At 46.9% G+C, this 16949-nt stretch overlaps 1 long non-coding RNA gene across 1 annotated transcript in view; it reads left to right on the plus strand.

Annotated features, from left to right (window-relative positions):
* The window catches only part of LOC133375454 (uncharacterized), a 41852-nt gene extending 40728 nt beyond the window's left edge, over positions 1–1124 (plus strand). The window contains exon 4 of the long non-coding RNA XR_009760234.1: positions 772–1124. This is a non-coding gene — a long non-coding RNA (uncharacterized LOC133375454). The remainder of the gene's footprint in view (positions 1–771) is intronic.
* Positions 1125–16949: the final 15825 nt, after the last annotated feature.

Genomic DNA, 16949 nt, shown 5'->3' on the forward strand with positions numbered 1-16949 from the left:
CTCCTCATTGTCCACTAGAGGGCACTGGTGGGCCACATCAAAGCCCGAGCTCTCAGGTGTTCATCCTCTTACCTGCTAAAGGGTTTGGCTTGAGGAGTGCCTCAATGATGCATTATATCAGGAGAAATGGGCTTGCAAAATTGCATGGAAAAAGGAGTATATTAAGTGAAGATGCATTCGAATTTTCATGATGGTTTTTTAGTAAATGAATCTACAAATCTGAAAATGAGGAGAAATTAATTTAGGACTGGAAAAATGAGAAACAGAGGGGCACCAACATTTGTCCATCCCTAGCTAAAATTGTTCTTGTGCATTTTATTTATCATAAACCTCATCTTTCCTCCACTGAGCTCAGAGTGGCAGTCATGCCCTTCTCCTGATCCCCAGTGACTCAATGATTCTGTGTGGCATATTAGGCTAAGAAAGAGAGGACTAGCCCAAAGCCACCCCATGTGTTCCAAGGCTGAGCAAACTGAGGTCTAAGGGTATCACTATCCAGTCCATCACACTGGAACTCAAACGATAATTTAAGCCTTAGAAAGCCTAGATGACTCCTGTTTTTGCCGTCCTTCTTCCATACAGTTTTAAAAAACATTTGTCTCTTCATGGGCTTCCAGGTAACATTCGCTTTTTTATTTCTCTGTCTCCCGCGGTCACGTTGTCTGCTATTTCTGGTTGCGCCCTCTTTTCCACAAGCTGTGCTAAATATAGGTTCTCCACCAGGAAACTCAGAAACTGACCCACAGTCGCTTTCCTGGTTTTGTTCTTCAGTGTAAAATTTGTCTGACAGCCCATGAAGTGGAAGTCTTCAACGCACACACAGACTACAGCAAGAATGCTCCATCCAGAATGCCGCTTCAGTCGAGAAAGGGAAGTTCATGCAAGAGAATAATACTTTGTATTCTTGACTCAATATTTTGGCGATGTTGCTGTGGAAGTCACTCTGCCACCGTGACAGATGCTTCCATGAACAGGGGGGTGGGATAAATTCCTTGGTCAGACCTGTTTGATGCTCAGGGCAAATTTATGAAAACAGGAGGCAACAGGGCTGGCAGGGTTATGTCAAGCTGTCTTTTATTTACTTAGTCCATTTATATACCGCTTATACTAAATAAAACTCTAAGCAGTGCACAACAAATCCAAACGTCTTAAAACAACAACTACAAAAAACAATAATCATAGAATCATAGAGTTGGAAGGGGTCTTGTAGGCCATCTACTCATCCAGCGAAGGGGATCCTATCACCTCCCTAGGCGGTCGGTTCCATTGCCGAACTGCCCTTACTGTCAAGAAGTTCCTTCTAATGTCCAATCTGAATCTACGCTCCTGCAACTTAAAACCATTAGACCTAGTCCTACCCTCTGGGGCAGCAGGGAACAAATCTGTACCCTCCTCTATGTGACAGCCCTTCAGGTACTTAAAGAGTGCAATCATGTCACCCCTCAGCCTTCTCTTCACCAGACTGAACATGCCAAGTTCCTTCAACCTTTCCTCATAAGACTTGTTCTCCATACCGGCTATCATCCTCGTCGCCCTCTTCTGAACCCGCTCTAACTTGTCTATATCTTTCTTAAAATGAGGCTCCCAGAACTGAACGCAGTATTCCAGATGAGGCCTGACTAATGCAGAATATAGTGGGACTATTACTTCCCTCGATCTGGAAACTATAGCTCAGTTTATGCAGCCCAAAACCGCGTTTGCCTTTTTTGCCGCAGCATCACACTGCTGGGTCATGTTCAAAATACAGTTAACTGAACAAAACATCCTCTTCAGTATCAACATAATATAAACATTGCATATTAAACTAAGTACAAGAAATACAAAAAAAAATCATAATATACATGATAGACTAAACAGAATATTCCCTACATTTCAAGGAAAAACAAACATGTTAAAACAAGCTTATTTTAAAACATAATAGATTAAGCAAATTGGATTTCTTAATCACAGTATAAAAAAGCAAAACAATTAAAACAGCCAGCCCCCATTATATCACAATTTTGTCTTACTACCGTTGGGAAAAGGGGGGGAAAACATTTAATTTACTCAAACACACCTTTACAAAATCAGCACATTCATATTTAAACATATCAGCATTCTCTTCCCCCTTCCTCAATTGGTGGAGCATCTGCTTTGTGTGGAGATGGTCCCAGGTTCAACCCCTCGCATCTCAAAGTAGGACTGGGGATATCCGCACTCTGACATCCTGGACAGCTGCTGCCAGTCGGAGTAGACAGTAGATGGACCAATGGTCTGACTCCGTATAAGGCAGCTTCCCAGTGAGTGGGCTTATATGGAATATTATTTGGGGGGAAGGGCTGTAGCTCACTCATAGAACCCAGGTCTGTAGAATGGCCACACGTGAGTAAGGAAGGTAGAGCAGAAATATTGTGAGATGAGACAAATTCATGGAGGATAAACCCGTCCCTGATGAATCAAATCTCCCCTTTCAGAGGCAGCAGATCTCTGGTGACCAGATGATGAGGGACAGGCAGCAGGGACCAGTCATCGCCTTTTAGCTTGCTTATGAGGTTTCCAAGGCATCTGGCTGGCTGCTGTTGGAACCGCCATGCTAAAACCGTTAGACCTTTGGTCTAATTCAGCAAGACAAGTCTCCTGTAGCTACGACTGGTGGGATGAGATAAGGAACCAGGATCACTTCTACCTTGGATGGGCATCAAGGGAGGAGGGCTAGGAGGATATGGAAAGGATTCAAGATTTTCCCCTGGGATTTTTCTGCATCTGAGTATGCCAAGCTGGCATTTATTCCTTCCTTGACAGCCTGAAGAGCTGCTGCCAGTCAGAGTAGACAGTAGATGGACCAATAGTCTGACTCCTAATAAGGCAGCTTCCTAGTGAGTGGGCTTATATCAGATAATATTTTGGGGAAAGGACTGTAGCTCACTTGTAGAACCCAGGCATCTCCAGGTAGGGCTGGGAATGTCTCCTTTCTGAAACCCTGAAGAATTGCTGCAAGTCAGTGTAGGCAATACTGAGCTAGACAGACCAAGGATCTGACTTAATATAAACAGCTTCCTGAGTTCCTATCAGAGCTTGGAAAAGTTACTTTTTTGAACTACAACTCCCGTCAGCCCAATCCAGTGGCCATGGTGGCTGGGGCTGATGGGAGTTGTAGTTCAAAAAAGTAACTTTACCAAGCTCTGGTTCCTATGATTCTCCACTCCAAAGCAGCCCCTCCAACAGGCATTTTTAAAAGGAGAAGAGGTTGCGGTGAAACATGTCATCTGTCAGACCCCTACTCTGAGTCTGATCTCGTTATGGATCTCTCCCACTGGCCCCAGCACAGGTCTCTCACGATTCCACTACTAGGCACCACCACATGACACTCTGCAACACAATACTGCCCTGAGACTGTGCCTTAGTCTCCCCCACAGATTGCTACGTAGTGTCTGGGTGCACTTACAGGCCACAACCCCCCTGTATCTTTCTGCCTTTAAAGATGACAGCCCTGGGTTGCTTTGGATACCTGCTACTGTTACGCTATCCCTTCCTCGCTGCCACCATTGATACTGTTCCCAGCTTTGGTATTTGCTCTGCCCACCCTTCTGGTCTGTAATATCCCAGCCAAGGATCAGGTGTGTTGTTAAACCAAAACTATTTATTAACACAAGGAATAAACAAGATTACTAAAAGTTCAGTCAACATGCGTGTGGTTACATATAATAGTTTTCTCTTATAAATCTTAGTCCTAAACCCTGCCTCACTACCCACCTAAACACAAATCCACCCCTCCAAAACCCAGAACCAACCACCACCACCACAACCGTCATTCTCTCATTTATACCTTCAACCACCCAGACACTCAGCCAATCACCACTCAGCATTCCTCAACATTCCAACCCAGGTACTCCCGCCTCTCACACACTCTACTTACCACATTTATCCTACAGAACCGACACTTGCCATAATTACTGTACAACATTTACAGGGGCATCACATCATCTACCCCGAAAGGCCCGTGCTTGTCATCCATCAGGAACTGACAGCTACATTGGTGGTGTCCAACGACTACCTAGCAGATCTGTGGCTTCCAGGCCCTTGTTTGGCCTGAGATCCGTTGGATCAAGCAACCTCCAGGCACCATAACAATGACATCAGCAGAAGGCTTCCCACCAGTGTTATTGAACCGCCATCACTTTCCCTGCCCCCAGACATTACTCTTTGTTGTAATCACTTCAAATATCGATTCTTCCTGAGTGAGCAGTAGCATTAGGAGGGGGGGTAGCTGTGGCAGTAGAGAAGAGAGAGAAGTTTTTATGCTTAAAATTCATTTACCGGTTTGAGAGACCCATTTTGTTTAAACAGCAGTGATAATTGCAGCTAAAAGCGCATCGCCATTAGACCAAGTCTCATTAATCACCTTGCCCTGCCAGTACGGAGTGGAAGAGGCATCTATCCATACTGGGGACGGATTGGTACTGCTCAGCCTGGCCACCATTCATAGTAATTTGATAAGGAAAAGCAAAGCAAAGCACATTTATCTCAATTAATGGCAATGAGCTGTAAATTATAGGAATTTGCTTCTCCACCTCACCGGCATGAATGTTTTCTCCCCAATTACTTTTCAAGTGGCAATTTATTCCGTTAAGAGGTTGACAACAACACTTGCTCTCATTTGGTCTAGTTCAAGCCCCAAAGACACAATCCAGAGAGCTGAGCACCACAAACATTGTGTTTACACAAACATTGGAGGTGTAGTCGCCTGGGGTCTTGGCAGGACTTAGACCCCTTATTTTGGGGGGAGCAGGGTCCCAGCAGGGTTCCTACTTCTCTTGCATCTTATGAGCCAATCAACATGAAAGGGGAGTGTGTTAGTCACTGAGAAGAACCTTCTAATATGGTTCCTTGTCTTTTCCTGCCAATCGGAGTGAAAGGAGGTGAGTGAGCCACTGAGAAGACTCTTCTCAGTAGCTAGCACGCTCCCTTTCATGCTGATTGGCTCCTAGGGATGTCTGTTGTTGTGGGAGCAGGCATGCACAGGGAGGACTGAGGAGTGTGGAGATTAGGGATGGGGTCTGTTGCCTAGTTCCAATCCACTTGTATTCTGATAGTCCACCGTTTGATCCTCATCCACCTGCTTTTTATTGCCACTTGCTTTGGCATGTGCCGATTTTTTTGGTTGTGAAAAAAAATTGCATAATTGTTAGGGTAAATGCTTATGTGAATGATCACAGTGTTCCACGTGGTTTATTTTTTCCTGTTTATCACACCTACACACTGTTATGAATGCATCAACTTAGAGCAAATTACGGAGATAATTATGTAAAATGGGGGGGTATAAAAAAAACCAGTGCCCATTACAGCTGCAGCCTGCCACAAGAAATCAGTGCTGGTCCGAAAAGATAGCGGACTGTCAAATTCAATCGGAATCTGATACTAAGTCTGATTTAGCAGATATTCTCCTCCATCCCTAATGGAGATGATGATGGAGATCAAGCAAGTGAGTGAGGGGGTGTAGCTGTGAGGGGGCGTGGCTGTGAGGGGGCATGGCATAACTATTATGAAGGGACCCAGCACTTCTGGATTTGCCACTACCCTGCTGTTTACACATTAGTGGTTGGAGTATCACCAATGATAGCAGATGGTGATGGTGATGATTGCAAAGTTCTGGCCAGAGGGAACCCCCAGAGCCTCACCACACAGCCTTACCTCAGGATCTGTCTGGTGGGTCTCTACCACTTTGAGAAATGAGGGACCTTTCAGTGGATCTCTCCCATTGGTTTATGCTTGAATTAATAAATGCACTCTGGCTTGCCACTGCACTTCCTGATCAGATCCTTTGCGGAATAATTCCCCCTCCAACTGCCTTGCCTCCCTCCCCGCTTCTCTCAGCTCTGCGGCTCCTGCTACTGCCTTCTCCCAACTCCCTTTGAAATCTCTCCACTACCCTTATGCCTTGTTATTGTTTCTTTCCTTGTTTGTCCTCAACGTGGCACTCCAAGCCATTGTGTCCTGGTGAGGGATGGGGAAAGCCGTCTGCTTTGGTTCTCTCAGCTTCTCATTTTTTCCAACCTTAAATTCAGTTCTCCACATTTGTGCAGCAATTTGCAAATGATTTTAAAATTCTCGTGAAAATTCTCCAGCAGTTTAGTGCAAATTTCTCCTACTGAACACATTTTTGTAGGCAGTACATATTTTCGCAAGCCATTCGTCGTCACATAATGCACTTTTGTATGTTATTTTCACCAATGTATTCCTTTTCGTGCAGTTTCCCCCAACATATGTATGCTTGCAAACAATACTGTGTTGGCAAAATGCTTTGCAAAATTCAAATAAGGGTGAATATTGTTCAGAAAGTGCAAATTTGATAGATTCAGTTGGAAATGCGAACAGAATCCAATTGCTCACCCATTGCTAGTCCTGGTGCTGTCGACAGCTGCCATTTATTTATTTATTTATATCCCGCCCTTCCTCATAGCAGGAGCCCAGGGCTGCAAACAGAAGTGCTAAAAACACTTTAAAACATCATTAAATCAAATCTTAAAATACATTAAAATAAAACAATGTTAAAAACATTTTTTTAAAAAGCTTTAAAAACATCTTATTTATTTATTTATTATAATTGTATACCGCCCCATAGCCAAAGCCCTCTGGGCGGTTTACAGTAACTAAAAACAAATACAATTTAAGATACATCTTTTAAAAAACAATTGAAAACACAATTGAAAATTTAAAACAATATAAAAAAGGGTTAAAAACATTATTAAAAAAACATATTAACAAGCAATTCTAACACAAACGCAGACTTTTATGAATCTGGTGCATCCCAGCCATCTCTCCTGCTTCACCATCCCTGGACCATCCCACTTCTAACCCACCCATATTTACATTTGTGCAGGCCACAGGAGCCAAGCTGTGGGAATTGGCCACAGCTGCCTCTGCCCACATGCACCCCATCAATTATTATACAGTGCTGCCACTGTACATAGCATGCAAGAGTTTCATAAGGAGAAAGACAGGTGGCCGCCCCAGGACGTGGCAGGACCTGCATGTGACAATTATTTCGAGGTGGATGTAGCTAGGATGTAGCGGATGGCAAGGTCTGATTTCTCCAGGAAGGGATGCAACTATGCTCCTGGCTACTATTGCTACCAGGGCGTCCAGAAGTAGTGTTGGGTGCAAAGACGCCACTAAGGTTGGTTGGTTGGATGCAGGCAATGGTGGCTGGTGGCTCCATGGCAGTGGGGCAGTAGAATCCATTCTGGCTTTAGTCCAAACATTCAAGGAGCTGTCCAAGGAGTGGATTCCACTGCCCTACTGACTTGGAGCCACCACTGGATGCAGCCAATGCTTCTTGCAGTGAAGGAACGCCGGACACAAGCTGGTGATCAGCCTACCAGCAACTCCTCGCTGCTTCCTTTTGCAAGGGCTGCTGGAGGCTTGTGCCAACGAGATCTCAAGGGAACAGGACTGCCAAATTAGAGAGAGCTGTGCTTCATCTCAGCCTGAAGGAGGGAGGAATGAGGAGTGAACCTTCACATCTGATATGGCTGGTTTTACATCCCAGTCCTTGCCCACGGGTTGTCTCTGCCTCTCCGACATCCAGGGCCAGCCCGAGACATCTTGCTGCCTGAGCCACAGCTAAAGAGGACACAACTCCCATGCCTGGTCCAAAAGCAGACCGGGCCGGCAACTGAATCTGACTTCAACACTGGTGGCAGGACTGGGTCTGCCACAGTACCTGAGTGCACTAGGCTGGCTTAGGGCAATTCATGTGGTGCACACAGGGCTGTCCTCCCAATGTCTTGCTGATGCTCTCTGCCCCACAGCAATTGCCGCCTGAGGCGGCCTCCTTATTCTGTCTAATGGTGGGGTCGGCCCTGCCTACATTTTAAGTGCAGAAATGCGTGTATGAAAAGACTTAATGAATTTGCCTTGTTTTTGAAGGGCTCCTGCCTGCACAGCTCTAGTGAGGCCGGCTTCACTTCTCATCACTAAAGTGGCTTGGGGAAAGAAAAAGGCATGAATGATTCAGAGCAAACCAAAGGCGGTCAATAAGAACCTTGTTGGTAATTGCACAAGGAGAAATTCAGTAGTCCTTTCATTTGTGCCCCAGAGTGCCGATTGCTCTTATTAAAAGGACTTTGGCCACACAAAAAAGGTGCTCAGAGTTTCTTTCTAATAACTTAACTGCTCCCATGTGGAGGAATTGTCACAGCAGTGGCAGGGTGGGGAAGGCTGTATAAACTCAGCTTTAAGATTTACATTTTAAGTGTGTGCATGCCCTACTCCGACTTAAGATTTGGGAGGCCAATATAAGTCAGCTTATTATTTATATTTGTTTAATTTATACCTTACCTTTACTCCCAAAGGAGTCCAGGTCAACAAACAACAAGAAACAAACAAGAGACAAAAAAAATACAAACATCTTAAAAACAATTCCAATACAGATGCAGCCTGGGATAAGGTCACTACATAAAAGGCTTGTTGGAAGAGGAAGGTCTTTAGCAGGCGCCGAAAAGGCAACTGAGACAGCACCTGTCTAATATTTAAGGGGAGTGAGTATGAAAGGGTAGGTGCCACAACACAAAAAGTCTGCTTCCTATATTGTGTGGAATGGACTTCCTGATAATATGATATCTCCAGGAGGCCCTCACCTGCAGTGATCAACTGGGTATATAAGGGGTGAGATGATCTTTCAGGTATCCTGGCCCCAAGCTACATAAGGCTTTTTATATACCAAAACCAACACCTTGAACTTAGCCCGGTAGCTAATTGGAAGCCAGTGGATGATATGTTGTTGCGGCAGTAATCCTGCTAAGTATGTGTTGAAAGTGTTGTTGTATAGGTCAGCCAATAGGTGGCACTGGACTTAGTTATATCTGGGTGGAATGTGGAGTTCCTTGAATCTATTCTGTTCTTGTTGAAGTGAGACAATAAAAGCTTTTTGTCTAGTGTTCTGAACTATTTATTTATTTATTTATTTTTATTTATTTATTGAATTTATTAGTCGCCTATTTGGCTGGCTGTCCAGCCACTCTGAGCGACGTACGACATAGGCATACAATACGTAGGCATTAAAAACCTAAAAACAATGAAGATAAAATCTAACCCATCCCAAAAGCCTGCCTGAAGAGCCAGGTCTTCAAGGCCTGGCGGAAACTCATCATAGAAGGGGCATGGTGGAGATCATTTGGGAGGGAGTTCCACAGGGTGGGGGCCACAACTGAAAAAGCCCTCACCCTAGTCCTCACCAGTTTGGCTGTTTTGACTGATGGGATGGAGAGAAGGTCTTTTGAGGCTGATCTTGTTGGGCGGCATAGCTGATGATGCTGGAGGCGCTCCTTTAGATAGACTGGGCCGAAACCATATAGGGATTTAAAGGTCAAAACCAACACCTTGAATTGGGCCCGGTAAGCAACTGGTAACCAGTGCAACTCTTTTAGCACTGGAGTGATATGATCTCGCTGGTGGCTGCCCTTAATCTGGTGTGCTGCTGTGTTCTGTACCAGTTGCAGCTTCCGGACTGTTTTCAAGGGTAGCCCCACGTAGAGCACATTACAGTAGTCTAGGCGAGAGGAGACCAGGGCATGTACCACTGATGGGAGCAGATGATTGGGAAGGTAGGGGTGTAGCCTCCATTTCACATGGAGTTGAGACAGTGCTGCCCGGCTCACAGCCAAGACCTGAGCTTCCATGGACAGTTGGTAGTCAAGAATGACCCCCAGGCTACGGACCTGGTCTTTCAGGGGCAAATGTACCCCATTGAGCACCAGGTCCAAATCCCCTAACCTTCCCTTGTCTCCCACGAACAGTACCTCAGTTTTGTCAGGGTTCAGCTTCATCTTGTTCCTTCCCATCCAGCCACTCACCGATTCCAGGCACTTGGATAGGGTTTCTACAGCCAATCTCAGTGAAGATTTAAATGAAAGATAGAGCTGCGTGTCATCCACATATTGGTGACACTGCAGCCCAAATCTCCTGATGATAGTCCCCAGCGGTTTTATATAGATGTTGAACAGCATCGCGGAGAGGATGGAGGATGGAGCCCTGTGGCACCCCACAAGTGAGAGGCCAAGAGTCCGAAACCTCATCCTCCAATGCTACTCTTTGGTGGCTATCAGAGAGGAACGAATGGAACCACTGCAATACAGTACCCCCGGTGCCTAACCCTTCCAGGCGATCCAGATGGATACCATGGTCAGTGGTATCAAAAGCCACTGAGAGGTCCAGGAGGACGAGGAAGGTGCACTCACCCCTATCCAATGCTCTCCTATATCATCCACCAAGGCGACCAAGGCTGTTTCAGTCCCATGTCCAGGCCTGAAGCCCGACTGAAATGGATTCAGATAATCCACTTCCTCCAATCGCGCTTGCAACTGCTTTCAGTGTTCTGAACTAGTGTGTTCTCTAATCCTTCCAGGATAGTTTGAGAGGAACCGCAGATCCAGACATCTAGTGTAAATGTTTGGCTGAGGAACAAATGGGGTGAAGCTACCTTCTGTGGGATTATGACCCAATACCTCTAAGTCAGAAACTCCTCTAAAGAACAGAACAATATTGCAGTGCTGAGAAGCCTGGGAGAGCCGGTCTGGCTGGCCTTGTGAGCAGAGGTGTCTGGGAAACAGAAACAGTGGCCAGAAAGATGATTGAGGAATTCTGTCTTTGTGGATGTGCATGGAATGAACTAATTCAGATGACAAATTCACAAATTAATTCACAAATATCTGAGGAACACCTGAAAGTGGTTCCTGTCATTTCCGGATGAACTGAATTTTCTTTTCTGGTGGAACTTTTGGCCAATTTTCAATATAATTCAATTCAAACTCAATTTTAATTCAATAATGTGTATATTCTGTTGCACTTAACTCTGTCTTTGATTGTGGCCGCCTGCATGTGCCATTTTTACCTGTCTGAAAACTGATGCCTGCTGTTTAAGCATAAAGATCATAATTGTTGGGGAAAATAAAAGAAAACAATTGCTCACGTTATACTGTTTGATGCTTCATAGTCTTCTTTAGTGTATTTTATATTTTAGCAGAGCATCTTGTAAAATTCTGAAGGCTAAAAAAATGCTGAGGACCATCCCTGACTCGGTGAGTGGTTGTTCCTGTATCCAGAATCCCTGAGCCAGCAGGACATTTTGACTTTAATGCTGATGTTACATGACTCATATTCTCCTGCAGGGCTCCTTGGGGACCCATTGTTTCCTGATTACCAAGGTGGATGTTGGCCCAGATGGCAGGGTGATTAACACCTGGGGCTGGGCCCAAGTGATGGAATCCTCAGCTGGGATTTCCATTAGCAGCTGCTGGCAGTAAATTGTTGCTAATGCAGGTGTATTAAGGAGGTGCAATGACATTATGGAAGAGTGGAGAGGAGGAGGATGAGAGAGCAGGCACAGAATTAAATCTTCCCATAAACCAAATGGGATGGTTATGCGCTTTGGGGAACTGGAAGGTTAAACTCCTTGCAAACCCAGGAACCCTCCACCCCTCCAGCCCACTTCAGCAGTGATCTAACCCAGATCTTCTCCCATCAGCGCAGTTGAAAAACAATTCAGCCTTTCAGTGCTTCCTATAACTTTTGCTGAGGAGGCCATGATAAACGTATGGCAAGGTTTCTGCGGGGTACACCTTGGTGGCAAGAGATCAAGAGATTCTTGCGATGCCTGTGGCTTTGGGAGGTCACTAGGGGATGCCTGATGGACGCTAACACTTTCAAATCACAAGGCAGACTCTGGATTAAGGAAGAGAAGGGAGGGAGCAAGAGCCCTCCTCCCCTGCATGAGAGGGTCTAAGAGCTAGGATGGACTGCAGAATGGCCACACGTGAGTAAGAAAGGTAGGGTGGAAATATGAGACAAATTCATGGAGAATAAACCCGTCCATGGTGAATGAAATCTCCCCTTTCAGAGGCAGCAGATCTCTGGTGACCAGATGATGAGGGACAGGTAGCAGGGACCAGCCATCGCCTTTGTAGCTTGTAGGTTTCCAAGGCATCTGGCTGGCTGCTGTCGGAACCGCCATACTAAAACCGATGGACCTTTGGTCTATTTCAGTGAGACAAGTCTCATGTAGCTATGATTGGTGGGACGAGATAAGGAACCAGGAGCACTTCTACCTTGGATGGGCATCAAGGGAGGAGGGCTAGGAGGATATGGAAAGGATTCAAGATTTTCCCCTGGGAATTTTCTGCATCTGAGGACTTTTCTGCTTTCTTTATTCCTCCCTTGCCAACTGTGGCAACATTATCATCCAGCTTGCTGGCAACAACACACGCATCTGACACGGCATCTCGTGGGCTGCTGTTTTGATGGTTACACTTCCAGTAATGGTCGTTTAGGATTGCATCCTGTTTATTCACTCGCCAGTGCAGAAGTGGTGTGGATGACTGGCTTTGAACTGGAGAGGCCCTTACTCCTTTCTGGCTGGTATGATCAAGCAGATTTCAGAGGGTTAGAGACATTCATAGAGTAGGAGGAGGAGATCTATCTATGGCTGATAGTCATGATAAACAGCTGGAACTTCCAGGTTTGAAACCAAGATACCTCTGAATACGGGTGTGGGGAGGCAGGGGAGTGTTGATCTCTTCAGCCCCAACTTCTGGGCTTTCCAAAAGGTGAAAGGCCATAGCTCAGTGGCAGAACACCTGCTTTGCATGCAGAAGGTCCCAGGTTCAATCTCTGGCATCTCTGGGTAGGAATGGGAGAGAATCCTGCTGGAAAGCCTGGAGAGCCCCTGCCAGTCAGTGTAAAAAGTGCTAAGGTAGATGGGCCAATGGTCTGACTAGTTACAAGGCAGCTTCCCAAGAGACTCCTCTTCGGAACAGGATGATTAACTAGACAGGAGAAAGCAGGCTTCCTCAACCTGGTGCTCCCCAGATGTGCTGGCTTGGGCTGATGGGAGCTGTTGTCCAAAATATCTAGGGAAGGCTGGGATAAGGGAAATAGACACAGTGCTATGGGGTATGAGAAAGATCTTGCAATACCTATTGCAGGCTAGCAATACTTTCCCATTTCATTCACCTTACCCAGCCAGCCAGTAGTGTTGTGGCAAATTCAGAAGTGCAGATCCCTTCATAATACTCACAGCCACAACCCCTTCTAAGCTTATACAACCTTCTAAGATTATAGAATAGTCTGGCCTGGCTTGAATACTGCTTTAGAAGACTCTTCTCAGTGGCCAACACACTCCGCTTTCATGCTGATTGGCTCATAAGACACTAGAGACACAGGGACTCTGCTGGGGCCTGGCAATACTTTCCCTTCATAATACAGCCACACTCACAACTACCTCCTCGTCTAAGATTCTACAACCTTCTAAGATAAGATGTTAGAGACATAAGGACCCTGCTGGGGCCTGGCTTCCCAAAATGTAAGGGGTCTAAGACACCCCCCCAAGACCCTGGATGACTACACCCCTGCAGCCAACTCAGCTACATCGGAATGCGGAAGGGGCTGAGTTCTAATTCAGGCTCCTTTCACTTAACCTCTTCTTTGCTGGTCTAGAAAGAACAAGAAATCCTAAATCGTCAGCCACAAGGCAGCAAGTGTTAAAAATCATTGTACTAGATCTTTGGGCAAGACCCCACCATACATTTGAAGCACATCCGATACACGTTTAAAGCACATGTCTTCCCCCAACGAATCCTGGGAATTGTGGTTTCCCCCTCACAGGCCTACAGATTCCCAGCATGCTCAACAAACTATACTTCTGATGATTCTTTGGGGGAAGCCATGTGCTTTAAATGTACTTTTGATATGCTTTAAATGTATGCTGTGGACCTGCCCCAAGAACAGTTTTGGTCAGCTGTTTATTACTGATTCTCTCAGGAGGTTTACATATACAGGTATAAGCCAAAGTTTCCTTTGGGGAAAGGGAATACCAGTTGCTGCAAACCACTGGAGGGGAGAGTGCTCTTGTGCTCAGGGTCCAGAGTGCAGGTTTCTCACAGGGATCTGGTTGGCCACTGTGAGAACAGGATGCTGGACTAGATGGGCCACTTCTGATGTTCTGTAGCCCAACAGTAGAGCATGTGCCTTGCATGAAGAAGTTTCCAAGTTCAATCTCCAGCTGCCAGTCCGGTGTAGACAATAGCAAGCTAGATGGACCAATGGTCTGACTCAGTGTAAGTAGGGCTGCCAGGTTCAATCAAACCCTGAGACTGATCCTGTATCTTTAGGAGAAGAGAAAGTCAGCCAAGTGCAGGTGTTCTTGCAACCCTGTAATGGGAAAAACCACAAGGTGGAATTCTCCCTCCCCCCTGCAGAACTTTTAAAGATATAAAAGACCTCTTGGAGGCTGGGCCTGGTTGCCAGCCTCCTCCAACCTGCTGCCCTCCAGATTTTTGGGCTATATCTCACAATCTCTTACCATTGGCTGTCTTGGGTGAGGCTGATGGGAATTGTAGTCCAAATCATTGCAGGGCACTAGGTTGGGGAAGGTTGCCATAGAATATTGCAATGAGAACGCTATCCAGTTGTGTCAAGGAGGAGCTGACCATTCTTCGCAAAACTGATGGCTTTGGATGATTAACTGATAGTTCTTTACTGGGAACCAACAATTGTAAGATGTTTCCCTATAGGGTGGGTTTTGAAGCTGCCTCTCCGTATGCACGTGTGTTGTGGCAGAAAAACAGGCATTTTTGTAGCTTGGATATAGTTTGGATATGGTGGGGTGCTGGGGCAGGCCACATCAGGTAAGAGGAACTAGGGAGAGATGTGTCATAGCTGTCCCTTGCTCTGGGCCTGTCCAGAACCGAAAGATACCTGGGGGATGCGTGGCTCCATACTCCCGCCTTCGATTGCTGCTGTGCAATGCCAGGTCTGTTGCCCAAAAAACATCTCGCATCCATGACATGATATTGGATGAGGACACAGACCTGGCATGCATTACAGAAATCTGGCTGGATGAAGCCTCGGCTCCTCTTCTTGAGGCCATGTGTCCGGCTGGGTATTTGTACGCACAGCAGCCGAGGGCCTGTGGTGACGGAGGGGGAGTGGCAGTCATCTACCGAGGGTCCCTGATTCTGGCCAGACCCCCTCTCCGGGAGACCAAGATTGTCGACTGCATGTACTGAAGGTTGGGCCCGAAGGGCAGTCTAGGGATTCTGCTCGTGTACTGTCCAGCCCGCTGCACAATGGACTCCCTGGCAATAGACCGGGTGGCTCCGAAACGCTCTCTCCCCCTGAATAGAGCTCAGATGGCGCCGTGGTATACCCCACGGCTGCGAACTCTGAGGTGGGAGGTGAGACGGCTTGAGCGCCAGTGGCGGAAATCACGCTCTGAGGACGATCGAACACAGATTAGAGCGGCGGCAGCAGCCTACCATGTGGCGATAGGGGCAGCAAAAAAAGATTTTTATGCTGCCTCTATTGAGTCCACAGGGTGCTGTCCAAGGAGGTTGTTCCAAGTGGTCCGGAGCCTGGTCGGTCCAGTTGCCCCAGAGCCAATGGAACAGTATAAGGCCTCCTGTGACAAATTGGCAAGGCACTTTGCGGATAAAAACAATTGTATAAAGAGTGCTATTCTGTGCACTGTGGATACAGTGAGTGAGCCAGAGTCGGCCAGGGGCATCTCGGCGGGTTGGGATCGGTTCCAGCTTCTTGCATCCGAGGAAGTGGACAAGGTGCCTTCAACCTTAAACTCTACCACCTGCTTACTTGACCTTGCCCGCCATAGCTCATTATGAGCTGCAAAGGTAGACTGAGCGAGGGGATCAAGGCGGTGGTAAATATGTCCCTGGAAGAGGGAATAATGCCATCAGTCCTCAAGGTGGCAATAATAAAACCAATTCTAAAGAAGCCCTCCTTGGATCCCCAAGTCTTGAACAACTTTCACCCAGTCTCGAATTTACCATTTCTGGGAAAGGTGGTGGAGCGGGTGGTAGTAAAGCAGTTGCAAGCGCACTTGGAGGACGCAGATTATCTTGATCCATTTCAATCCAGCTTCAGGCCTGGACATGGGACTGAAACAGCCTTGGTCGCCTTGGTGGATAATATGTGGAGAGTGTTGGATAGGGGTGAGTGCACCTTCCTCGTCCTCCTGGATCAGCGGCTTTTGATACTGTTGACCACGGCATCCTCCTGGACCGCATGGAGAGACTGGGCATTGGGGCACTGTACTGCAGTGGTTCTGCTCCTTCCTCTCTGATAGGTACCAAAGGGTGGCACTGGGGGATGAGGTTTCAGACCCATGACCCCTCACTTGTGGGGTGCCACAGGGTTCCATCCTCTCCCCGATGCTATTTAACATCTACGTAAAGCCGCTGGGAGTGATCATAAGCAGATGTGGGCTGCAATGCCATCAGTATGCGGATGACACGCAGCTCTATCTCTCGTTTAAGTCTTCAACGGGGTTGGCTGTGGAAACCCTGTCCCAGTGCCTGGAATCGGTGAGTGGCTGGATGGGAAGGAACAAGATGAAGCTGAACCCTGACAAAACCGAGGTACTGTTCGTGGGAGACAAGAGAAGGTTGGGGGATGTTAACTTGGTGCTTAATGGGGTACAATTGCCCCTGAAAGACCAAGTCCATAGCCTGGGGGTCATTCTTGACTCCCAGCTGTCCATGGAGGCTCAGGTCTTGGCTGTGAGCCGGGTGGCGTTGTATCAACTCCATCTAATACGTAGCCTGCGCCCCTACCTTCCAAACCTTCTGCTCCCACTAGTGGTACATGCCCTGGTCTCCTTTCGCCTAGACTACTGTAATGCGCTCTAAGTGGGGTTACCCTTGAAAATGGTCCGGAAGCTGCAACTGGTGCAGAATGCGGCGGCTTGCCTGATTAAGGGTAGCTGCCGGCGAGACCACATCACTCCTGTGCTGAAGGAATTGCACTGGTTACCAGTTGCTTTCTGGGCCCAATTCAAGGTGTTGGTTTTGACCTTTAAAACCCTGCACAGTTTTGGCCCAGTCTGTCTGGAAGAGCGCCTCCAGCATCATCAACATTGCCGCCCAACAAGATCAGCCTCAAAAGAGCTTCTCTCCGTC

The sequence above is a fragment of the Rhineura floridana genome, chromosome 1 (assembly GCF_030035675.1).
Source record: "Rhineura floridana isolate rRhiFlo1 chromosome 1, rRhiFlo1.hap2, whole genome shotgun sequence".
In the NCBI taxonomy this organism is placed as follows: Eukaryota; Metazoa; Chordata; class Lepidosauria; order Squamata; family Rhineuridae; genus Rhineura; species Rhineura floridana.